Below are 26655 nucleotides of genomic sequence, written 5' to 3' on the forward strand. Positions count from 1 at the left end.
TCTCTTGGAAGCATGGGTCTGAGGCTGTGAGAGCCAGGTACTTCCCCGGGGCAGTGGTGCCAGCCCGTGAGACTGCAAGTAGAGTCAAGTTGCAAAGGGTGGGCAGAAATTTTCAAGTTGAAGAGATAAAAATTTTGAGTTTTAACTTGTCTGTTCATTAATTCAGCAACTATTATATATAGGAAGTGTTCTTGCTACTTAAGTAGCATTTTGAGTTCTGTAGCTTGCAAGTTAATTAAGAGAGATACAAATAAAAACAAGTTATCAGAGAGTCACAGATTTTTTGAGAGAACTAATCAGAGTGAGATTTTTAAAAAGTGACTGATGATTGATTTTGGTTTGGGAGTCCAGAACATTTCCCCGAGGCGATGAGTTTTAAACTGTAATCTAAATGGCTGGAATGAATGTGGCATCCTGAGGTCTCAAAGAGGAGCAATCTCAGGGGAGGAAATAGCTAGTACAATAGCCCTTAAAATAGTAACTGATTTGCATGTTTGAGAAGTTAGAAGAAAGCTGGAGGCCAGATGGCACAGGTCTTGGTAAGCCATTAAGTTGGTCTAGAATGGAAGCTTTTAAATTCTCTTTCTGGCCTCAGGGAATCAAATACACATGATGAGGTGTTTTTAAAAGAGGGAAAGGAATATTCTGTTAAGGAATATTTTTAACAACCATTATAGCTGATGCTAAATGAGTATCGTGTATCAAATATGGTTCTAAGTGCTTTATAAATAGTAAATATTTTAATCCTTGCAACAGCTGTATAAGGTCAGATTTTTATTAACTATTGTTATTGTTAAAAAACAAACTTCAACTAAGTAAATTTGGAGATCTAGATAGCTTTATTAAGCTATTCATGGATGAGGCAGCATCCCTACCAGCAGCACTCCAAGAGGTTATACAAAGTGGAAAGTTTTAATAGGAAGAAGGGTAGGACAGGGAAGTGTTAACAAAAGAAAGGAATTAACAAAAGAAAAGAAAAGAAGTTATTTCAGGCTGAAACAAAAGGAAGGGTTTTTATTGTTCCAATTGCCTCTTCCTTATGGGGAGGACCCATGTGACAAGTTACCTTACTTGTCCTTGACTAGAAAATTCCAGACGGGTTGATTAAGACTGCATTTCTAGGGGAGATTGCATCTAGATTTGGTTTCATGGGCTTTTAGCCTGAGTGATGCTATTGGGGCCTGTGGTTTTTCTCTTTAAAGCTCACTCTGCAGCAGGAAACAGTGTTGGTTATTCCTTCTCATCAGATTAGTTCAGATGCCTCTCTCAGCCTTTTCTTCCACAGCTCAATGAAGAAATACCAGAAAGGAGGAATTTTCCAAGTAAAGAATATATGTCAAGTTCACAAATGCTTTTCTCCCATTACACTATCACACAATACAGTATATTTTTATTCATTAAATTTAGTACTGAACTAATGCATAGTAATCAATAGGTGGGAATAAAAAAGGGTTCAGATTTGCATTCATTTATATAAACATATAACTGCTTTTGAGAAACACTGCGCAATAAAACTTACATTCACAGTATGGGGATTCAGCAGGAGTGCGATCTCTCTTGTACCTCTTTCCGCCACAGCCCACTTTAATCTACTGGCAGAGTATATCTAGAATCACACCCATCTCCCCCTCCACTGCTGTCACCCTGGTCCAGGCCCCCACTCTCTCCTGCCTAGCCTCTCACTGGCCCCTGCTTCTGTTCTCAATGCAGCAGCCAGAGGGATCCTTTTAAAGTATAAACCGGATCATCCCACTGTTCCAAACGCCCTCCATGGCTTCCCTGTCCCCGAAGTAAAAGTCTGCAATGGCTGTCAGCCTCTCCATGATCTGCTGCATCTCTCTATCATGTTTATTACTTTACCTCCTTATGCTCTCCCCTAATTTGGAAACTGAATGTTTTTTTTATTTTCTAGTAGATTAAATATTTGACAGTGGCAGTAGCTGTATGAGCTTTGTGAATAAGAGCCTATGTTCTTGTATAACCAAAGAAAAAACTGGAGGTCCTGCTGCCTGACACCCCAAAAGCCAGTCTCATGAGGCAGATGCTGGGGCAAAAGGAAAGAGGATGATTCAGATGCTGCAACCTGGGAGAATGGTGGACTCCCATCTCAAAGCCCATCTCTTCTCTCTGCCATGCAAAAAGTCCAACTGTTCTCAGCAGGGCCTAGACAAAAGCCAGTATCCAGGGTTCCTTCTGGATTTTAAAGTATGGTTATTTGGAGGCCAAAGGCAGCTGCTAAGTGGGCTTAGCCCACATTCAGCTGATTCCCAGCTGCTGTCCATTTCAGGCTCTCTTCTGGAGCCTGCTTGTGGAACCTGCACAGCCATGGCTGTGCAGCTGCTAGAGCCACATGGTCACATACTGCTGGGAGGGAACACTCAAATTCACTGGTGAGTGCATCACCAGGTGGGGGAGAGAGTGAGAGGGAAAGGCTCCCTCCGGGAGGCATGGGCCACGTGGTTACTAAGGCCATGGGGTTGCAAAGGCCATGTGGCTGTGGGAACAGCAGGAGAGTACACCGTGCAAGTGCAGATCATGAGCAAGGGAGTAAGCTTCTTTGTTCCCTGTGTTCTCCTGGGCTTATATTAGCTTGGGTGTAGGATGGAACAGGTGCTTTCTCAAAATGACCAATTAACTTCCCAAACTTTCCTGTGCTTTGGGTGGGTCCAGCTCCCAAACAATCCCTCCTTTTCCCAGAATAGACTGACAGGTGTTTTTTGTCAGCACATCCCCCTGTGCCATTTTGACTTCTATGACACATGCACCTGCCTTTGCATGGCCCCCCACACAATCTGGTACCAGAGGGAGGGAGGCCATTTTTCCTCCATCCAACTATCTTCCTAGTTGTTCATGTGCTCAGTGTAAGAAACTCTCCCTACTGCCATCTTGACAAATGTGTGAGACTTCTGGTGCTCTGACTGACTGTAAAACAGTCTTGGGCCCATGTGTAGCTTCTACTCCTACCTCCAAGGCCACGTCATCTATGCATATAAGACCACCACTTGGGATGCTGATGCTGAGTCATTCTGCATACTCATCAGATGCTATCTGGTGGTGTTGCTATTCATACAGAATCTTTACATATTGTGCCTTTTCGCATATGCTTGTTCACATTCTTGTTTCCTTAACCTCCTCATCCCTCACCATCCAATCGTTCCCTTCTCAGATGTCCAATTAACCAGCCAAGACATTTACCTCTGTTCCTAAGTCAGTATGTATTCCTACCTCAAACCACTTTTATTTCTGAACAAGGTATACTGCAGAAGGGTTAAGAATGGGAGAAATTCCCCTCAGCCCTGTGTTTGATGGTCAGCCCTGAGTGGGCTCTAATGTAGTCAATACTCAGTTTTGTTTTGCACTCACATACAGGACTGACCCATTCATGATCCAGTTCAGTCATATAAACTGAGAGGTAGGTGGCTCTGGGGTCTGGGATACCCACTCATGCATCTTACTTGTAACCTGTGGCCTCACTGATGCCTAATTCCTGAAATACCACTTTCATCTTACAATGGACCCTTCAAATGAAAAAAAAAAAGTGAATTAGTAACTGGTATATAGTATGAATTAACTGAATTATCTGCCATATTTTGGCTGAATGAATGGTGTCTGTATTTGAAACACTCCACATATTTTTTTGCCCATTTCATGTTTAATTAGCTTGAATATCTCAAGACCACTTTTCATGCCTAACCAGAGTGGCTGTACTATAATAATGGAGGCTTTCATGCATTCAGCCCTAAGACATGTATATAAGAACATTTAAGGGAAATTAGAGTAACCACGTTATATATGCTGTGAAATCATTCATTAGGTCAGTATATTCATTTTTGTCTAGTACTACCTATTTCAATCTAAACTACCAAACTTTTTCCTATATTAAGCATTATATTCTTGAATTGGGCCTTCATTCTACACAGTTGTCTCTCAGTATCCAAGGATGTTTGGTTCTAGTACCTCCCACAGACACCAAAATCAAAGGTTTTGAAAGTCTCTCTTATGAAATGGTATAATATTTGCATATCACCTGTGCACATTCTCTTGTGTACTTTAAATCATTGCTGGATTATTTATAATACCTAATGTGATATAAATGCTATGTAAGTAATTGTTGTACTGTATTGTTTAGGTAATAATATGAAGAACAAAGTTTCTGCATGTTCAGTATATCACATGCCTAACTACATAGTACAAGTCAAAAACAACATAAGTTTTATTATAAAACATAAGTTTTATACCATCTAATATGTTTGGTCTGTGGTTGGTTGGATCAGTGGACATGGAACTCATGGATGCAGAAGGCCAGCTGTAGGTGGTATATTTATAGTATATAATGTTTTAGAACATTTTAAATGTAATTTCTATTTTCTAACATTTTTGTATCTCGATAAAATTTCAAACACAGAATTAGACAAGAAAGAATAATTTCTCATTGAGAGAAATGTCTAATTCAAAGATATTTTCTAAACAAATTTATTAGAGTAAACATTAGTTAATAACACTATATTTAAGTTCAGGTGTACAACTTTATAGTACATCGTCTGTATATTCCATTGTGTGCTCACCACCCAAAGTCTAGTCTCTTTCCATGAAGACATATTTGAGCCTCTTTACCCTCTTCGTCCTCCCCTACTTTCCCTCTGATAACCACTATTCTGTTGTCTGCATCTATAAGTTTGTTTGTTTGGTTTGTTCATTTGTTGCTTTTTGTTTTATAACTCACATGGGAGTGAAGCACAGTTCTTGTCCTTCTCTGTCTGACTTAATTCACTTGGCATAATACTCTCCAGATCCATTCATGTCACCACAAATGATAATATTTTATCTTTTTTAATTAAAATAAAAAAGTGAATTTGAAGAAATTTTATGCTAAGAATGAATTGTATAAATATTTTATAGAACTTTGTAAGGCTGTATATGCAAAATTTACAGTGAAGAATTATGTGTGCACAAAAAAAAATGAAAATCTACAACTCTTCACAAGAGGGAATTTTTAGAAATAAATAGTACATTCATGCAAGGGAATATATACAACACTTGGTTGTATTTTGTTGCATTTTGCAGACTATAAGCTCATTATAAAGAATATAATAAATATGTGAATTACAGTATGGAAAACTCTACAACACATTCTTTTAAGTAAAAAAGCAAGATGTAAAGCAACAAGATGTAGAATTGTCCTTCCTTGTGAATAAAACTTTCTAGAAGTTTATACAAAAAAATTGTTAATATTTCCTAGGGAAAGGAATTAGAAGTTGGAAGGGAGAGCATGCCATTCACTTTTTTTATTTTTTGACCTTCTTTATTGTTTAAGTTTTATCTTGTACATACTGTTTTTTACTGTAAAAGTTAACTTTTAAAATACTATTTTATTATTTCATTATCTCAAGAAATAAACATTTTAATATAAGCATCCCTATAGACATGAAGGGAAGAGATTCTAGAGTGTGATCTACAAATACTTGTAATTTTATATTTTGTTTCTCAGATCATTCATATTTGATCTCCTCTGGAAGAGCAACTTTCCAAAAGAATCAATAAGACTTCATCATTCTTTCAATACTAAACATGCATCCAAAATTTCCCCAATTCTCATACCACTGTTTGGTCAGGCTTCAGAACCTCATGCAACAACATTCTGCTTGTGATTAACACTTACAATCTTTTCCCATAGCAACGATAATAGAACACATGCTGGAGGAAGCTTGACTGGAAACCAAGTATTATTGCCAAATGGTGGGACTTAAAAAAAGTCAAATCAAAACCCAGCAGCTGCTGCCCAGGCTTGGCATGCATGGAAGGGTGTTGTGTGCCCTCTTCACTGCCTGTGTGATAAACGGGTATGCTTGCCAGTGGCTGAGTCTTAGTATCCATATTAGCACATGTTATTTGCAAGGTAAGATTTTATCAAATCAAAACAAAGAGTGCCATTTTTACTAAATTTTATATGCATTTAAAATGAGGTAGAAAATAAAACTTGGCAGCATACATTTGTTTACCTAATTGCATAGTAACTGCCCAGTAGTGGTCTTGCTGGGTGTCTTCCTCTGCCCCGGAGGCTGCTCACTAAGATGCACATCTTATTTAGTATTTTACTCCCATTGTCTTGAAAGCAACCACTAGGTCACTATTTTCTTGTACATGTTTTTGGTTTCTTCATGTTGCCTCTATATGAGTGTTGCATGCATGAGGAATGTTCAATTAAATTAGAACTATTTCCAGTGGTTCATATTATTTTATTAATAGTTTAGGAATTTGGACCTATTTGAAAAGGACAATGCTTAAGCCTCTCTTTAAAACTGCATATATTCAGAATATGCAAATTTTGTAAAGTTTTCTAAGGTGTCAGCAGGTATATGTAAGTACTGTAAAGGCAATGGGATCTCTGTGACATCTTGGCATTTCAGTTACTATATATGGGAGAACATAAATTCTTTTGCATGGCATATGCGACCTTGGAGATTTAACTTTGCCCAACTGCCCAGCAGTTCCCAGCTAAGATTTATTCTGCCCTCTGGGAGACATATAGAAAGGTCTGGAAACATCTTTATTCTCACAGTTACGGTGGTAGTGTGTGCTACTGGTGTCTAGTGGATGGACACCAGGGACTCTGCTAAACACCTGCAAAGAATGCACAGGACAGCCCCAACAACCAAATCATCAGATCTGAAATGTCAGTAGTACCAGGGTTGAGATGACCTGGACTACTTTTAACTCCTGCTGCTTTTCGCATCTCATTCAGCCCCCTTTCCACACAAAACTACTTGCCATTCCCATGAAAATTTCCTCCTTCTACAATGCTCCTTCCCCTTGACCATATGGTCAGTTGTGTTTATTTATTTTCTACTGACTCCTCACCAGTAGAGTACAAAAAGTCTACTGTGAATGCCTCCAATGTAATATTTGATTATAATAGTTGCCAGCATATATATCTTGCCCACCCTGTTTGGAGCTCCTTCAGGGCTACTAAAACCCTCGTGTCTGGTAGAGGGTAGCCACTGAATAACTAGCAGTTGAGTGCTAGCCAAATAAAGACGAACTTTTAAAGGTTAAAATATATTTGGATTTTAGTTGATGTTTTCATGACAGAAGGATGAAAATGCCTTAAGCCAGTTGTACTTGTAATGGATGCAGAAAGTTGACTATTATGAATTTTGGGGGGAAATAAAATTTCAATCACAACAAAGAAGTACTTGGTGAGTTAATTCAGAACTGTGCAGTTGCAGGTGTCTTCATTATGCAGTAGATGTAAAATACAGCAATTGAATAGTGCTTTAGTAGCACAGAGATGATACAACAAGTCATAGAATCTTAATTGCCTTCAACTCTTTCAAGCATTCGACTCTCCTGTAGTCACTGCAGCCAGACTCCTGCTTAATTGTTTCCCATCTCTGCAGGGCACAGGAACCCTGGGAGCCTCTCTAGGACTGAAAGTTTTTAAATTCCAATGAATTTGTGGAGGTATAACTCATTCTCTCTATTCCTTATGCCTTGTCCCCCATCATGCATCAACACTGTGATCCTCAGTTTCCACGTTGCTCTGTAAAGTGCCATCACCTCTTCAAGCCATCCGGTTGCCCTTTGCACTAGAGTAAATTCGCTTGTATGACATGTGCAGTGATGTAGTGCAACAGTTTCCAGTTTCTCCAATTCAGGGATCTGTCTTCAATTTCCATTGCAATACTGTAAACATTGGACTTGTTAGAACCCTTGTCTGATTTCAGGCTTAGCTGTTTGTCAACTGAATAGCTCTTTGCATATCGTTTGCTACCTTGGTGTTTGCTTTCATTCTCTAGAAAGTGAGGCATTGGGATAAATAATCTCTAAGGTTCCTCAAAGGTCTGACCTCCTTTAATTCTATGTATTGATAAATGAAATAATCTGCTTAAATTTTGCATGTGCACACAAGAGTTTAAACATAGCACGACCCTAAGCCTTGATCTTCAAACAACTCATTATCAGAACTTTCTGTAAACAGGGTTAATTTCCTTTTAATAAATTTTTGTTGTTAAGTGAATTCACAAAATGTTAGAACTTTTTTTTTTATTTGAGGGACTCGTCGTGCCCTTAAATGAATTTGCATTCCTTTGGTGACATGCACTAAAAGACATCTGTCAGTTGATAACCAATCAAAAAAACACCTTCAGTTACTTGGAAGAAACTTACCCTATATCTAGTCCCTACAATCCACATTCAGGGAGACTGGCTTATTGACAAAGGGACACTGCCCACTCTTGCCTGAACAGTTAATAAATACAACCTCCATATAAGCCTATTTTGGGCTTTGGTTATACTTCCACAGCATAGGGTTAAGAAATATTAAGCTCAATGCATAAGAAGCTATACATTTCCTATATTAGGACATTAGTAATCCATCATTAACCTTTTATTCTTTGCTGACTGTCCTGACTTAAGGAAACAATAAACTCTGGGAGCAGACCTGGAACTCCTTAGCATAGACTCTAACTTGAGGTTAAATTTTCATGAAAGCAAATGCCTGTCAATTGTCCCCATTGTATAGAATTCATGATCAGAATTTAAAACATCCCTCCTTGTCCCTACCTGCTGTATTGACTTGCATAAAAAGACATTTGACCTCCTTAAATTTAAAGACTAATTGATGGTTTATCCCTTAATTCATGCCTGGTTAAGTTTTCCATATATACATACTTAAATATACACACATAGCCACTTTTGAGGGAGATGGAATTATTCACTATATAACATCTTAATTAAAAATAGACACGTAAGGATATCTTACTGAATGTTCCATAATATGTATTCAAAGGAAGCCACATAAATAAATATTTAAGAATCTCTTTTAAGGAACATTATTATATTTAGGTTAGACTCCTTAAAAACTTGTAAGAATTAAAATAAGAGACATAGTTTTAACATGCAAAATATCTGAGTGTTTTTAGTGGTAATTTGTAGTTTTAAAAAAGTAACTATTTACCAAAGGTATATTTTCCAATACTGTTTTTCAGAAGATGTAACTTAATCCAACTTGAATATTTTTCTGTTTTTATAATGGCTTTATTTTGAGGAACAATTATTTGAGACATAAAGCCATATCTAAGCAGCAATCAGTAAGCGTCTTCAGGGCTGAGCAATATGCGCCAGCCAGAGCCCAGGACATCTTTCAGATGTAACTAGCCAATATTGTGAAAATGTACAAAGTAACAGAGAACATGCACCATCTCAACACATGACCAAAATAGAGATAGATGACACGTCTGGATATCAAAAAGTCAGCAGGTCATCTTTCAAGCCAGGTAAAGGATGCACACCAATTAGTGCTGAGGAAGATTAAGCATTGTGAGAATAAGAAGGACAATTTTATTCTTAGATTTTGTCAATAATGCATACCTCAATTTCAAAAAAAATTTACATGCACACTCACACATCAAATGTAAAAGTTGTGAATCATCATGAAGTTTAATTGAGGATATCCAGTGTGTAGTAACTGAAATGGCTGCTGGTCTACTCATGATGGAATACTTCTATGACCAACTGTGTGCAGCCATAGAACAAGTCAAGAACTGCTCTTTGGATCCAGGCTGTAAAGTGTCCATAAATGCAAGATTGATTATATGGTGTTACTTTTTGGTTAGTTGTTTTATTTGCTTTGTTTTTTGATTCAGTATAGACAAAGAGTGAAGTAAATTAAACTAAGTAAATTTGACTTTAAATAGGTACAATCAGCAAATAATAACCTCCAGAATGAACCTTAGCTTGCAAGGCTAATTTTGATGTTTTTATTGCAACCACAGGGAAGAGTAGCATCTTCAAGTAGGAAGAAACAAAGATATTTCCCTATGTCAGCTGTGTACTTGTAATTGTTTTCTTCTTTTCGTGTGTTTTTCTCATTATCACATTCTAAAAATATGACATTTAGTTTTTATGATCCACTGAACCAGCTAGTTGGAAGACTGCAAATATTAATAAAATAAAGTTATGACCTAATTTTCTTTTCCATATCATCCTACATATCACATGGAAAACTTTAGAATGAATGTGTATGGACACATAATTTTGTGTTTTCTGAGCTTTAGAAGTAGTGCATTTGCAATTGTTAAAACTGTGCTTATTTTAATCTGTAAACTTCTTTCTTATTTGCATATAGTGAGTATGATAAATTTTTGATGTCCAAGTTTTGTATCATTAAATGTATAGTAATCATTAATTGTTTGAATATTAATAATCCACATCAACACTGCTGTATAACAAGGCATTTTTATTAACAATGTAACCCTACATTTATAACTTTAACTCTCTAAGGATGATTATCTTTTCATAATGAAAATAAATTCTTCACAACTAAAAGCAAAAGAATAGACACTTTTATTTAATAGACTGCATATCTCGATGTTCAAACATTTAAATGCAGTGAAAATATCAATCTCCTAATTTGTTCCTTACACTTGAACCTGAGATTGTTAGATGATTGAGCATTTATTAGTTTGTTTGTTTGTTTACAAAGCATTATTTTAATTTAAAGTGAACTTTGACCAAAATAACGACATTTTCAATCAAGAAATGATTTTTTGTTTGAATTTTTCCAGTTGCTTACTTCCATGTAATTTAAAACTTTAAATATATATAATTCACACTGTTCAAGGTTTATACATTTGCTACCTAGGAAGATAACATAAAATTCAATAATGAGGCATAAAAAACACTTAACCCAGCTACAAAGGAATATAAAAAAATTGGCTCCAACATACATCAGTGAAACAGAAATGGAAAGAATCAGTTAAAATAATGTAACCTTTTAGCTCAGGCACACTTTTTGTAAAGTAATTTTAACATGATTATTCCTGGTCCCTCCCCATGAAATAACTTATCTATATTCATTGAAAGAAAAGCCAACTGCATTATCTGTAGGGCCCTAGTGGATTCATATTTATTTTTCCATTTTATTTTTAGGCCTATTGATCTTTTTTGTTCCTTGCAAGTGTGTCTTTTTAAAAATAACAGAACAGGGCAGATATTTAAAATGCAGCAGTACAATGTGCTGAATTTGCTCTTTGACTTTAAAACTCATGAAGACAAATAATTATATTTCCAAATAAAAGGATTTACCTAATTTAGCTTTATAAAATGGGTTATTGATCAATGGAGGTTACACTCCTTTTCTGATTCCAGAATGGTCAGACCCCGTGTGAAGTGTTGCTTGTATCTTTTGGTTTTCTATTTCCATATAGATATTCACAGGCTAGGGCTGCTCAGAGCAAAAAGAGAGAGAGAGAGCAATCATGGCTTAGAAAACATGGCTCATAAAGGATGTTTAAAGCAAGTGAATATGTGCCCCTTGGAGACAGTATCAGTAAGAGGAGACTTAGGTAAGTTTCTTCAAACATGTGAAAAGCTACCATGGCGCAGAGTGAATGGACTTCTTTCTTCTTCAATGACCAAACCGGGGATCCCTGAGTGGACATAGATCAGTGTAACGATGAGTATTCTAACAGTTGTGTCCAAGAAGAAGGGTAGTTCAGGGGAAGGGATGGATTTGTCTTCTGTTGTTTGTTTCCATCTTGTCCTTCAACTTTATTGTTATAAATTGACAAATAAAAATTGTATGTATCTCCTGTGTACAATATAAAGTTTTGACATATGCATACATTATGAAGTGATTATACCACCAAGTTGATGAACATATCTGTCACCTCACATAGTTATCATTATTGTGTGTATTGTGTGTAAGATTTACTCTCTTAGCAAATTTAAAGTATAGGATACAGTAGTTTTTTGTACAGAATATCTGTCGTGGGTGGGATAAAGAATATTTCCTAGATGAACCCTTTTCCAACTTTTAATTTATACATCAGAATTGTATTGATATATAAAACATAAGTATGTGCTGAATTGCTTCTTTTGCAAGCTTCAATTTGTTGACCAGAGCATTGCCCTATAAAGAGAAGTGAGCCCACCCCGTGGGGTATATAGTACAACCCATTGAGATGAAGCAAGAAAGCATTAGAACTCCAGTTGGCATTGTTTTACCTACTTTTATACCTTTATATATTTTAACAATCAATATAATATTAGCATAGTTAAACATGATTATGATTTATAAATAAATATTTGAGATTTGTAAATATCAAATAAAAATATTTTTTATTGATAAATTTGTGTTATAAAAGAAAACATTTGGGACCACGGAAATGAGGAATGGAGTAGAGGAAAGTTAGCTTAGAATAAGTGCACTGGAATTTCATGTATCTATGACAAAAGTAAAGTGCAGTTTAAAGACAACCTTTGGATTCAAGTTTATACGAAAAAAGGCTAGACTCAGACTAAAAGCTGAGAGCATACTGGAAAGAAAGAGCTCATTAGCCGTATTAATGTTCATATATGGTGACAAAATTAATTGTGTATGTAAATGGGGACACAGCAATAATGGCACCATAGATGAAGCACTACCCTCTCACATCTCGGCTTATCCTACATTTAACCCAAGGTTTTAACCACAATTATTTTAGTGGTTTGGGCTTGTTACCTGCTAGACACCAGTTCTCCAAAGCACATAATTTATCACAATTAGACTTAATTGGCTATCTTAGTCTTTGTTCAGTAGATGCCAAGAACAGAGACAGCGTGGACAACAATTCTCATCTCAATACCCAAAAATGACAGTTTTTTTCTGTGATGGGTGCAATTTAGTTTCATTCTCAGGACTCATACAAAGGGCATGCATACCATACAATGCCATACTTTATTTTGTCTTATTGAGAGGTATTTCTATCTCTAACAACTGTGTCAAGAGCACTCAATATTAAAACATAAAAATAATAGTTTCTTCCTCTTTTCATAGTCTCTAGGTGAAGATGTTAAATATTAGAAAGGATATTTTGGAAATAATTAGCTAAAATGTTCATTACTTTTTTATCTTTATCATATACAAACTCAGTATCCAATATAAAGCCAGGAGTGATGTTTATTTACATAAACTGTGGATCACACTGCTACAGTCATGTTCCATTTTGCATATGCATTGCTTGTTTGGAGTCTCCTTACTGACATCGAAACTATGGGTCTGTGTTTGTGTGTGTGAGAGAGAGAGAGAGGGAGAGAGAGAGAGGAGAGGGAGGAGAAGGGACAGAGGGGAAAAGAAGGAGGCAAGGGAGAGAATGGTACTGGAGAAGGATGAGGGAGAAAAACAGCGGGGGGAAGAAAAAGTACTGTGATCTGTAGTGACAATGATCCTGAAATTTTTATTGTATTTATGATTACCAAGTGTTCTAGAGAAACTTAAGAGTAAACAAAAAAAACAAATTATTGCCAGAGAGCAATGGATTTTCCTTATCCACAGGAAAAGTGATTTTTATAAAGTCATCATTGATTAATAGATCTACCACCATCATGGATGAAAAAATTATTTTCTCCTTCAGGCTACATGAAACAAAATACTAACATTAAGTATATAAAAGTAAATTTATTGGAAATAAGCTGAGGGGAAAAATGGCAAAATAACTTAAAAGCCAGAAAATCAGAATCAACACCATTGAATAAATGTTATCCAGTGGCTATGACAGAAATTCTTGCTAAACCAGAAGAAATATGTTAAAATACTAAGCTGTTTAATATGTTTCTTTTTACTTGTTTGTGTGTGACTTTTGTGGGTACATGTAGACTAGACTGTGACAAAGAACTAGATTACATTAAGATCTGTGTGGAGTGAGGATGGTGATTATATTCAAAGGCTATTTGTATCTAGTTTTTATCAGAAAATAAGTTTTATTCACTTGTGGTCTTAATTTAGACTTCAGTTCTCTGACTATAAAAATGACAATAATATAAATAAGATTACAGAGCATGAAATGAATTGGCAAATGCAATGTCATATACAGAAAGTATTATTGCAAATACTAAGTTTTCCTGTGGCTGTGCTAGAAAATATAAGCATGTAAGAGTCTTGATTTAATATATGTGATAATTTTTACATTACTTAAGGTGAATGACTTTATGTGGATAAACAAAAACCATGATTTTTTGTTAGAGCTGTAAAGCTGAAAATCTACTTGATGTAGGTTAAAATGAATGGTCTCCTTTTTAAAACTAAAAGTCTTGGGAATGGTAGTACATTTTTTTCCATCAGGTAAAAATCCACGTAGTGAGGATCTTATTTTATGAAAACATGTTTAGAGAATTATTGAATTATTGTTACTGTGTTATTCTTCTAGAAGGACTACTGAGTACATGAGTGGAGAGAGGGGGTGTGTCTTGTCATGAATTGGAATGTATGAGTGAGACAGAAGTTCTTGCAAATCATTGTGTTTCAGGACTACCTAATAACATGGAAACAAATGGTATTCTCTGAAATTATCAGCTATGGCACTTAAGTATCTATAAATATAATCATCTCACTTGACAACCCACAAATTATCAGGATGTATCCATCTACCTCTGTCTACCAACCTGTAACTATTCATGATAGATTGTTTTTAATCTTCAAACCAAACATACATAGTCATCTAGCACTATCATGTGTCTCGAAAGGAAGTTTATAAAGTTTTGAACTTGAGCTGTGCAGGTGACTCAGTCACATCCTGAAACATGTACATCCGATATTCATGTTGGTCACATTGAGAAACAATGAATATTTAATTTTAATAAGCATGAATGTCCTTGCTGTCTAGAAATAACCACTATAAACACGTTGAGTGCCTGCAAATAGGGTTGATTTTTCAATATGAGCTGCCGTATTCTCTTCAGTTAAAAAGAGAATTTTAGATGAAACACTTGAAACAGAGGTACTACTGGCTGAAATGTAAACACGTTCACAATACAAATAGTGTTGTTCTAGATTTGAAAATGATGTTGAATACTTAGAGAAAATAAGTAAGTGGAAAATGAATAGTTTATACTAACCTCATTTACACTTCAGAGAAGCCCTGACAATTATAAAATGGTCATTTAAAAAAGCACATCAGTAAAACAGCACTATGATAACATTAAAGTTCTAGAGTTCCCTTTTAGTATTTTTTGTTTTATTCTTTTAGAAATTAGCAATATTTCTGTTATTTAGAAAAGCAAAGCTGTCTATAAAAAAAGAGTAAAAATAAGGTAACTGCTGATCCCAATCTTCAGAACTAATCATGTTAAGCATGTTAAGTTGGTTAGTATTCTTGCAGACATTTGTAGATGTCTATGAGGTGTGTTCAGAAGGTATGCAGCCAGGGAGTATGCAAAATAGAGACTTTTTTGAAGAAGATACTAGATACAAGAAACACTGTACACAGGACAATGATGACACCTCAGTCCCCTTCAAAGTAGGTACCTTGGGACCTCACACAGTTCTCCCAATCACAATCATCTGTCCTGTCGTATTTTCCTGAATCTCATTGAAGGTTTGAAATCTCTTCCCTTTCAAAGGTGATTTTAGCTTTGGGAAAATCCAGAAGTCACAGGGTATTAAATCTGGGTTGTAAGGGAGTTGAGTCACCTGCGTGATTTGATGTTTTGCCAAAAAACTCTGCACGAGACGTGATACATGAGTGGGCGCATTGTCATGATGAAGCTGCCAATCGCCAGTTGCCCATAGCTACAGCCTTCTGAATCATCCAAATAGTGTCTGTGGAGGAATGTTCAAGCTTAACGCAAAATTTGATGCAGTTGTTCTACTTGCTCGGTCATGCGATGGCCACACAGTACACATGCTCACTCAGCAGCATCCACCACCCACACTGACTACTACAGTGAAGTTGTCATTGTTCACGCATGCACATTCCAGTCCTTGGCTGACAGGTTACATTGATGTCACACCAGCCATTCTCACTACACTAACAATTACTGGACTTTTTCCTGGACAGATGGTTGTTGGTATAAATATATGCACAAACATATAAACAAGCATATAGCATAACAGACATCCCTTCAGCCTAACAGGCCTGTTGGCCAAAAGCCTTCTGAGATTGCCTTAATACTCTAAAAATAAAATGAAAGTTCCATTTCCCATAGTGAAGTCTGGACAGACTCGTAACCACATTTTTTTATGTGAGGTGAAACATAGTAATGTAGCAGAGGGTGGTGAATGGGTGGAGACACTGTAACAGAAGCAGCCTTAGGGGTTATTTTAGTGACAAGGGTTTGCTGCTGTTTTTTCAAGTGTACCCATACACATATACATAGTTTTAAAAACATATTGCTTTTCTATTCCTGTGTTTTGGTTAATGCCCTTGATGCATTTTGGATCATTTTAATGTGAATACTTGTCAAGCTTTTTCTCTCTCACCTATTTGTAATGTCCAATTTGCCTCAAGGTACCAAAACTGATTTTTCTTTTTTCTTTTCGGTGATCATTCCATTATTCTTGGGTTTTTGTTATTGAGTACAACTCTTCACCAATTCATTATTCTATCTCTGTAGAATTTGGCTGTCATGGAATATGCATAATTTAAATATTTTTAGATATGAAGAGTTTCATTTCTGTATGCACTTGTCAACACAGAATTTTATCAATTTGGTTGTTTGAATATATGGATATTCCAGTGTTACTTCAGGATTCTTAATGAATAACTTTGCATATGGTAAATGACCATTTATTTGCCTGCTGGTATTTTTGCCCATTTTTCCTGTAGACAAATGGGTCATCTCTTTCATTGAGTTGTGAACTATTTTATACATTGTTCATATTAGACGCTTGATTCTAAATTGTGTTGTTTTACTTTAACCTCAATATTTCACATCAATTTTATGATACATTATATATTTACATTTAGACATGTTCTCTCTGCTTAAATGTATAGAAATGTTTCTTCTCTGTTCTTAGTTGTACTTAATTGGTTTATCAGTTAGTTCTTAGGTCCTTAATCTCTTTTATTTATTGTGGTCTGTGGAATAAATAGGGCTTTTTGGGTCTATACATATAAAGCACTCAGGAAATTACCTGGGATATTGGAAGCCCTCATGGTATTTTCATCCATTTCATTTACCTGTTGGATTAGGTTAAGTTTGAACTCCTTGTAATACCCACTCTGTGTATATTGCCTCCACTGGGCATAGGGCTGTATATTAGAATGAACATTGACTGGAAATAAGCATCTAGATTCTAGATCTTTCTCAGCCCCTTGCTGTTTAATTAGTAACCCTGCTAAAGTAACTGGTTATTCTCAGTGCCCTGCCTGAAAAACCAAGAATCAATCTCCATGTCATTTTTCAAATTGTCTTTTTGCAAATGCCAGTAATATGAGGGGTTTATTTATTTTAAGAATAAGTGAAATAAGTTAAAGAAATGCTGGGTTAAAGACAGGTAAACAAGTGGCTGTGTGTAAGAGAGTTTTAACAGAGGCCCCCCAGACCCATTATGACGTTGTGTGTTCTGAATCGACACCGCATGCCCCGTTAGATTCCCGAGTCCCCTTCCTTCTCTTTGTTCCAGAAATGTCAGGTATGCTGAGACTAAGCTGTGCTATGACATGAAATCTTGAATTCTCAAGTTATACACTATCAACACCCAGTCTGAACAATTACCTTGTTTCTTGATATGTCCCTACATACTCATATATTAATGAAGTGTTAATTACATCCCTTATCAAATGACAAGCAAGGTGATGAGCATGTACATACATAAGACCTTGTGCCTTTTTTTAAGCCCCTAGAAAGCCTGCAATATATGAAAAGCACAATTCATTCGTTCATTTCAGAACCAAATCTACTTTGTTGAATCAGTTATTCAATAATGTGTGTGCATGAAAGTTGCATAATTTTTTGTTATTGCAAGGTGTTAAAGATATCACCTCTGTTGCTTTTTAGAAAATCACTCCTTTTGCAGTATAAGAAGTATTTATGCTTTTGATAGCCTTTAAATTGTGACATTAAGTTGCTTCCGTGTCATATTTGCTTAAAATAATTCTATATTCAGAGCTCTGTATTTGCTATGGCTTATGTAGATCTATTGCATACATTCCTAAGGTAATTTATTGGAAAACTAAAGCATGCAATTTATTGAAATATTAGAGTCATTTAAAAATTAAGTAAGCTATATGATCAAAGAACCATTCTGCAGAGCTGTTCTGTGACTAAAGTATTTTAAGATGCAATATAAAGTAACCAAAGAAAATCTAAATAAATGGGTGCAGCAAGTATACCATTTTTGTTGTTGTTGAAACTCTAGCAGGCTGTTTAACTGCTGTAGGAGTTGGAAAGTGTACCACTCACAGTTTGTGCATGCTCCAGAGAAGCTGAAGCAGGGGTTCAGATGGAAGGAGTAGCTGTAGGCCTTCAGCTCTTAATCTGCTGTAGGCTCTGTGTATCATTCATTGCAAACCACATGAGCCATTGAGGGAATTCATACATATCTGCACCATACCCATTATCAATAAGGGGATTTAAATGTGTTTACATTGAAAGTAACCTACTCTGCAGGAAGAAACGTAGAAATAAATAGAAACAAATACATGCAATTTAGAGTGCTGATAATGCCAGGTAGCATGAGAAAAAACTGTAGAACTGTAATGTTTTAAAGTGATCTTCTTTTAATACAATATCTAGAAATCACAATAAGGTATTTAAAGCTGCAGATTTGAATGGGATTTGGTCATTCCAACCTCAAAACTGAGGACTAGAAACAAATGTGTGAACTTGACCCTCACAGTGGCCTATCAGGAACATATTTTGAAATTCTGAGCACAGTCCCAAGTGATCAAATGCTGATAAAGGGCCAGGCAGAGCCTCCCTCCTTGCCCCGAGTTTCTCACCACTGCAGGGACTGAACGAGTTCTTTCTATGAGGCCCTGTGACTTCCGACTCAGACCTCTGAGGTCTCTGCAATTTAATGATCCACAGTCAATTTTGACTAACTTTCTAGTTTTTGATCACCTAAAGCAAGTATATTATGGAAAATTAATATTTTCTTGCTAACATATGTTTTAAAAGTTATTCTGAACTTCTTTCTAGGCCACTGAAATGACAGGAGAAGGAGTTCTCAGAGACAAGTAAAGAATAGATCAGCCTAGACCTTGGTGGACTGATTGGCTCATAGAGTGACTTCAGTGGTGTGAACAAAGTCACAAAACAGCCAGCGCCTGGTTGCGTGGCTTACACATGTCCTTGAACAAGCAACTTGCTGATGCATTGTCAGGGAATTGCATTAGCACATTTACATTAAAATGTGACATGATATCAAAAGATATGAGATTGCAAATCTTTGGCATACTATCTGAGAAAAAAACGATAAGTGTCATGTTAAAAGTCTTGTTCTGTCATGGTTAAACGTAGAGTAGTAATTGCAAATGACAAATTAAAGAGGATAGTAAAAAAATATCTTGACACTTAAGTGATGATGTCATTATCTATATTCTGAGTAATTTTACTTGAAACAGGAATTGTTCTGTGTTTTTATGATCCGTGTTTTTATTATGAAATGATATTCAAGTTGAACTTTATGTTCCTTGACACTTTTTTACCTCGATGTTAATATTGCTTCATCAGCTTTTACATAATTGGTATAACATTTTCATCTGTTTAATGTAAAATTCTCTAGGTCATTTTGCTGAAGTATATCTTCTATAAATAGTATATAGTTGAATTTTGTATTATTTTAAAGAATCTCCATCTTTTAGGAGGTAAGTTTAGGAGCTATATATTCTATCTGGTCCTTCCAGGTTTACTACTAATGTGTTGATGTAATAGAACTGTGGTAGATAAGCATCACTATGTTCCTACTAAATAATATGAGAAACATGGAGTTTTCTAACCTTAACTTTCTCATGTTATTATCATGTTATTATATTATCTTGTGTTATTCTTTAGTTGTCTAGCTTCCTTTTTAAAACCTCTTTCATATTAGACAGTGTTCGTTTCGCAATGAATTTTAATGACCTTAGTAAGTAAATTGAATGATGTAATCGCTCACACTTGCTTTGTGCATTCTCTCTTTTCATTCTGAGTTTTATTTTATTTTATTTTAATATTTTATTTATTTATTTCTAGAGAGGGGGGGAGGGAAGGAGAAAGAGAGGGAAACATCAGTATGTGGTTGCCTCTCATGTGCCCCAAATAGGGACCTGGCCTGCAACCCAGGCATTTGCTCTGCCTGGGAATCGAACCAGTGACCCTTTGGTTTGCAGGCCCATGCTCAATCCATTGAGCCACACCTTTTCTTCTTTCTAAAGTACATCTTTAGAAGTTTCTTAAACATGTGTCTATATGGTTATGGCAACATATTTTTGTCTTTGAAAATGTCTTTAGTTAGCCTTCATCTTTCCAGTGCTAATTGTGTAGGGTATGGAAGTCAGAAGTGATAGATTAAAAACTCTTTCGCTTGACACTATTAAGACATTATTTCATTGCACTGTAATTGCTGATGAGAAACCTGCTATTAATATGTTCTTCATTTATTTTTATTGTTGTTTAGTTCTTTATAGATAATATACTTTTGCTTTAAGATTTTTTCTATGTTCTAAAATTTCACCATAATTCTCTCTAAAAGTGATTTATTTTGTTATATTGCTTGAAACTTGGCATTCTGCTTGAGACATATGTCTCTCTTACACTTTGGATAATAACTGCATTGTCTGTATAATTGTTGTCTCCTCTTTTTCTATCTGTTCTCACAGTCTGAAATTCCTACTAGATGTATATTGGTTCAGTTTTTATACTTCTTTTTCACTTTACCATGCTTACTTATTTTCTCCCCCTTTAATTTCCCTTGATGCATTCTGGGTGGTCTCCTCCGGTTTGTAGTGCTTGGAACTTTTCCATTCTTTCTCAGCACTGTGTCTTTTAAATCTTTCCAAGTAAATTACATTTGGTACCGGTTACTGAAGAGAAGAGGGCCATTTGTATCAGCTCAGTCTGCTATGATGCTAGATTTAGTTGAATTTTCTATGTTAAGTATTCATACAAAATATGACCTCATGTCATGCTGAGACCATGTCCAAAGATTCTGAGAAACAGCAAGAACACTTCTGATTCCTTGGTCCATCAAAATCAACCTGACTTAGAAAAATGCTGAAAGTGTAAGATGACACTATGAAATTACTGGACACGTACAGAATTTTCTCTTTAGTGTGCTTAATTGAGTTGTATTCGTATGTATGTATGTGTGTGTGCAGAAACATGCATGTGTTTGGAAAGCTTCATTTCCTTCCAAATTCTAGTCAGTAGAGGAAATGCATATTATGCTGCTCTATCTTGCTACTTATGCACATTTTACTTTCCCTTAACTTTAGATTCTAAGCAGTTAATCTTCTTTTTAATTTATTTTATGTTTTATCTCTTCTGAATTATTTTTAGAGAATATCTTCACTCCCTGTTTTGCCCCTTTCATTCAAGTTATAAAAAGTAATTTTCCTAAATTATGGCTTTTTGTAGTTAAAATTATATATGCATTTTAAAACTATCACTTTTTAATTAGAATCATAAAAATGCTATTATTACCAAACCCCTGAGAATGCATTGAAATTCCATTTGGAATATTGACAATAGCTAATTGGCCAATGCATTTACTAAAAGAGTGACTATTTTCACTAAAGTATTTTATCAGGAGCTGTGGGAGAAGTAAAGACAAAATTTGAAATGCTACCTGACATTTAGGATTTCCTAACTAATTCCAAACTAATTCCAAGCTAATAGGAAAAGAACATTAAAAATAAAAGAAATGAAAATAAGAGAAAAAATACATAGATATTATCAACATTTACTCACTTAGAAAATGCTCTCAAGACACCTTTGGTTTTACAAAGTCTTGTTTCTTCACCCCTCGTTACCTTCAGTAGTTTGAATCCAGGACTTTTTGATATTGTTTTCTACTTTGTTTTGTCTAGCTGCTGATATTACACAAATATTAAATTATATCAAACAAGCTACATTGTAAATTTTAAAGTCTTTCAATATGCTCTTCAGGAAAAATCTGTCCCTTATAATCTTAGTTCCTTGAGAAGATAGAACATTCTGACTTCTAAAAAATTCACTTTTAGAGTTTGGAACTTGAAAAATTGAAAGAAAGATGCAAGAGAAAAGGGAAAGAGAGCGAATACAGAGTGGGGTAAAAGTAGGCTTACAGTTGTGAACACGTGAAACAGTTTATTCTTGTATTATTGTTTATTAATTATTGTATTATTTCCATACAAACAAATTTACCCCACCCCATGTCTATGATAAGAGAAAACAATATGGTGTTCAAAGAGACTAAAAGCACATAATTCCAATACACTCTGTCTTTTAATCATGTAAGCTTAACTATGGAGTATAGTCTTAGTCTGTGGAGAATTTGAGTTTTTTTAACCAGTAGATTTACTAATTTAAATATTAGTACTTAGAAAAAAAAGAAATGTTTCACAGGCTCAACCTATTTACTTCAAGGTATAAATCTCTCAACCTTTTCCATGTCACAAAATGCACTGCATTCCCCATATAAGGCCCGTAATTCACATTTCTTGTTCACACCTTTGTGGTAGTGCTTCCAAAACTAAAAACAGTTACAAAGAGACAACAGGAAAAACCAGCTTTATATAACTCAGGTGACTGGGTCCAGTATTTAGAATAAGCAACTTGACAGTTTAACATTATAATCTTCCTTTCATACCAAATTTTTGAAATATTTTTGACTTTGTAATACTGTGTGCTTATTTAGGACTCCAGAGAAAAGGACTTTATTTACACACCACTTCTTAAGAAATATTTGTCAAATTTAAATATGTACCTTTACATATACACCTATGGATGTCTTTACTGAGTAGTTCACCAAGGAAAATATGCAATACAAATATTATAACTTTCATGGATCATAAAGTACTCTGACTTATGACTGAGAATGCTTTATATCTGCCTAACAGAAGTGAGCCTTAGGAAGAGAATCTGGAGCATTTATTCCACACCTCTGCAAAACAGTTTCTCACCGAACCTCTGTGCCAGAAATGTGGGAAATAAGTGGCTGAGGCCTGTTCACAAAGACAGTCAGCCAGTGGACTGAAGATGCCCCACAAAGAGAGTTGAATCATGTGTGTAGACTGGATTGAAGCTGAATCAGTTACCATTCGAAAAGATGGAATTTTGGGATAAAGCTGAGATGTAAATCAATAAATTAAAAATATTTGTGTGTTTGTACATATGTTCCATTGACTTACCTGATAGCCTAATACATATACACATTTTGTTGTAACAGGCAAGGTCTGGGTTGGTTGGTTTGTTGTTTTGGGGGGATTGTTTGTTTGTTTATGTTGGCTTCTCTAATGCTCCTAGGTTCTCAACCATCTAACCTGACAATAACCTTGTCCTATTGGTCCTATTTTCCTTTGGGTCCTATTCCGTTGCTTCCACCATGTCTCCCAGTTATTCCCTACCACCTAAAACCTGTGCCAGCCACAATTTTTTCCCATTCTGTCGCTATTGTCTTCTACCATCATGTTCTACCATCTTCTATCTCCATGTGCTTAGGTATCCCTGCACCCATCCCCCTATTACCTCTGGCAAAGCCATTCCCCTTCTTCAGCATTTATCTGAGTCTTTTCAGTTCTGTGAAGAGAACTTTGTGTTAAATGTCTGCTGTGATGCCTTCCTTAACCTGTTCTGCCCAAATTAACACCCCTTTTTACAAATTCCCATAGCAATTAGCTATGAAATTCTACATGCATACAGTGTGGGGACAAAAGTAGGTTTACAGTTGATCATATGGAAAACAATATAATTGTAAACCTAATTTGTCCACCCTGGTTTAAGAGCTATTATTAAATGCATTATTTAAGAGCTGCTTTGTGATTCAGTAACTGCTCAAAATGTTATGGCATCTCTGTCATTTAAACATTGTAGTTATTTTTATTGTGCTTCAATCCTGAAAAGTTTCAATTAAAAATGCAATATTTATAAATGTATAAAATATCTATTTAGCCATTTGTAACCTCTAAAGATAGTAAGGTTGGCAAAGGAAACTTTCAATGGCCTTTAACTGGACAATCTCAGAGACCTTAACAACAGTCTCACATTCTTTATTACATATCCAGAACGATGTTAAGAATTTGTATCACCATTCTTTATTTTTTATTGCACAATAGCAATGAGCTATAAGCTTTTTAAAAACCTCAACTGTTACTTAGCGAAAGTGCAAATAATGACCCTTAATTTATTACTTCTCTCTTCCCACTAAGGTATAATTATCCCCAAATTGGTTTAATGTCCATTGTATATATTTCGTCTCTTTTAGATTATTAATTTATTACCTAATAAGAACAGTTTGTATATTGTAAAAAGCACTTATCCTCAGGAAATTTATTTGACATTAATGATTCTCAGTTTCCTTGTTATACAAAATTGTGCTACAGAAACTACATAGTTACATCCATTTTTCCAAGTTGCTATAATGCTATTATGCAATAAACTCTGTAGCATTAAGAGGACATTTGCTTAACTATGAAAGAGTTATGTCCAAAAGAACAATGCATTGCTTTAACAGATTATTTTACACTTACAAAAATTTTCATAAAAATAGTCTTTATAATTTTGTACAGATGAGCCAATGAAATTCTAAAAATGTGAGGATTTGCTGAAAAATATTTCATCTGCCCTTTAGTTCAACAAAGACTTCTATGAAAATAAACTCACAGATAAAGACACAGCACTATTCTTATACATTGTTTTTATTTTTAAATCATAACTCATAGTTCTGTAATAATTCTGGGATCTTTAGTGATGGGATCAGTGTAATGTTTTACACAATGCTTGGTGGGCAGTGTGTGGCAACTGGATTAAGAATCCGAATTCAAGCACAAACTCTTGGATGGCAACAGGACACCCTGATCTGTGGTCTAATGCAAATGAAACCTTCTCAGGTTTTATAGAAGAGGGCCGCTTATAAACTAATCATGAGATTGTAATACTCATAGCACCATTTTCAATGAGAGAATGAGCTGGTCTGTGTGACAAAGGGTTGATGCTGCAGAGTTTTATATAAAATGTAAGCTACTCTTAGTAAGCAGTCACAGGGAACTTGAAAAATAATTCAGTAATTCAGCTTTAAGATCATAGTGTTCAGTCATTAAAAGGTCACCTGCCCTTGGCCTCATTTTTACTTAATTGGGACAGGTTAATCTTCTTTGCTGTTTTCCTTTCAATTTGGAATGAAACCGGTTTCTCCATTAGAACTCCTCATCCATCAAATCCTGCGACCTTGAAAGGAGACGGCAGCTCTCCTTCTCAGGAGAGAGTCTGAAAATGAGAATTAAAATAGGTCTTCTCAGTGGAGACCCACAGCAACATGTAATAAGACATGTAAAAAAAGATCCTATCACTGCAGGCATTCTGTAATAGTTCTCTAAGTAACATATGGAGTCAAAAAGAGAATTCACTTAAGCTCAGAATTGTAAAAAAAGAAATTAGTAAAAGATGTTAAATTTTCTAAAATTCATCTGTGAAAATTTTTAATGGGAGTCAACAATTTTATAATTTGTTTCCATGCAGTGCTAATGAAAAGCTCTACACTTCAAAATATGAGTCATGTTTAAGTGTGAATCTTTAGAAAGAATCCCCCAAAAGAAAAACAGTAATAATTGCAGAAGGTGTGGACAACAATGTAATTTTCCATTATTATAAAAATAATCTTTTTATTTAAAAAAGTGACAAGACATTTTTAAATAAACATAGGGTAGACTTCTGTTGTGATAAATGCAAAATTAAGATGAGTATATGATGAACACTGCTACAGCAGCGATATTCATTATCCGAGTCAATATTACTTCACTGTTTTCAGTGTATGGAGGAGAAGTCTCATGACCCCAGACCGCTCTTAGAAGTTTATGAAAGTATCTGGTATAATGCTTCCTTTTCACTTCACAGTAAGTAACCTGTATTAGAGTACACGATGACATACTTCAGGACTGCACAGATTTTAGTCCAATTCAATCAAAAGCATTCTCTATATTAGTGTAGTCTTATTTAATACCAACTTTATACAAGAACATTATCTATAAATAAGAGTCCACTACTGCTATGTGTTTTCGACATCTCCTATAATGAAAGCTATGCATCAGGGTGCCCAGATCTCTAAATTCAGTGCTGTTGACTATGTACAAGTTGCTCCATTTTCAAGAAGAAAAAATAACAGATAATGTTGTTTAATAATGACTCAATGTCCAGGGGTATTTAATGGTCACCCACTGCAAAAAAAAATTTTATATTAATATTAGGATCACCAATGTTATACACACTAACTTATTACTAACTATAAAATTGCCTGTGAAAAACAACTATACTTTTAAAATCTGATACAAATAAAACATTAAAAGAATAGTACTTGTAACATTTCATGTTGTATTCATTTTAAAAGAAAATGTCTACTTTGAAAAGGTTATTGAAAATTTAGTGATCAAAGCTCAGGTTTGGTCAGTTTATTCCTGGTAATACATAATAAATGCTCAATAAATATAATATAAAATTGTTCAATTTTATTTTGACACCTGTATGGATTAGCATGAGTATGTCTTATAACTTAAATATACAGGTCATATGTTGTTCAGTATTGATGAAAACAGCACCTATTTTGTATTACTTAAAGCCTCAGTACAATTGAGCAGGATGATATAGTTGTACTGGCCAATTAAATGTTGTAAACGTTGACCCAAGGAAATGTGAAGATAGCAAAATTTTGAAATCTTGATTCAAAAGATCTTCCAGTGTCAGAATGACTATCATCAGTTAATCCACAAATGGCAAGTGTTG

At 35.2% G+C, this 26655-nt stretch overlaps 1 protein-coding gene across 2 annotated transcripts in view; it reads left to right on the top strand.

The window, feature by feature from the left end:
• Positions 1 to 26655, top strand: part of NKAIN2 (sodium/potassium transporting ATPase interacting 2) — an 875120-nt gene that overhangs the window by 548952 nt on the left and 299513 nt on the right. The window lies entirely within an intron of this gene.

Source organism: Phyllostomus hastatus, unplaced genomic scaffold, assembly GCF_019186645.2.
Source record: "Phyllostomus hastatus isolate PE091 unplaced genomic scaffold, TTU_PhHast_1.1 phas_contig_40, whole genome shotgun sequence".
In the NCBI taxonomy this organism is placed as follows: Eukaryota; Metazoa; Chordata; class Mammalia; order Chiroptera; family Phyllostomidae; genus Phyllostomus; species Phyllostomus hastatus.